An 825-nucleotide genomic window follows, 5' to 3' on the forward strand; every position below is an offset into this window, starting at 1 on the left:
CAGAGTGGGAAATGCCATGGAATGGGGCAGGCAGGCAAAGGTGGGTGGGTTGCAGACCCACACCTGACCCCAGGAGGGGATGCTGGGGGCTGGCCCAGGCACACCAGAGGGAGTAGCAGAAGGGTGGCATAGACAGACACACCCCCAGGAGACCTGTAGGCCAGCCCTTGAGAAGGTATCTAAGCCAAATGGTGAGTGCCCAGGCCAGAGCCTAGCCCAGGGAGGCAGGGTTGGGGCAGTTTGGGGCTCCCAGAGCCTAGGGACCGACATCACTAGCAGCCTCCCCGAGCTGCCGCTGGAATTCAGGGCTTGTCTGCCCGATGGACTCAAGCAGCTCCCGGAGGAGGGCATGGAGGTGGTTGTTCTTCTTCTCCAAGTGGTCCGGACAGGAGTTGATCTGGTCCAGCATGGAGCTGATGGTAACATTCTGTATCCCCGAAGCCGTCATCCTTGCCTTCCGTGCCCGCCTCCACTGGCAGGCCCAGTTCCCCTTTGGAACCCAACATTGTAGGCTCCAGAGACACTGGGGCAGCGTGATCGTGGAGTGCAGCACCCACAGCTGGCTCGGGGCAGAAGGTGGAGGTGCCAGGGAAGCACATGTTCAAATAAAATACCTGTATTTCAGTACTTACGTTAAGCACACCAGTTTTTAAACTATTACGTATTATGTGGCTTTGCTCGTTCATAACAGCCTGACTGAGTTTTATAAAACCCACCCATTATAAGTACAAGTCAGTGATTTTTAGAAAATATAGAGAGTTGTGCAATTATCACCAATATCTGACTTTAGAACATTCCCATCCCTCCAAAACACTCCGTGGTGCA

General features: G+C 54.3%; 1 pseudogene; it reads right to left on the bottom strand.

Annotated features, from left to right (window-relative positions):
* Positions 1-256: 256 nt before the first annotated feature.
* LOC131494775 (bublin coiled-coil protein-like) lies at positions 257-506 on the bottom strand (annotated as a pseudogene).
* Positions 507-825: the final 319 nt, after the last annotated feature.

The sequence above is a fragment of the Neofelis nebulosa genome, chromosome 14 (genome assembly GCF_028018385.1).
Source record: "Neofelis nebulosa isolate mNeoNeb1 chromosome 14, mNeoNeb1.pri, whole genome shotgun sequence".
Lineage (NCBI taxonomy): Eukaryota > Metazoa > Chordata > Mammalia > Carnivora > Felidae > Neofelis > Neofelis nebulosa.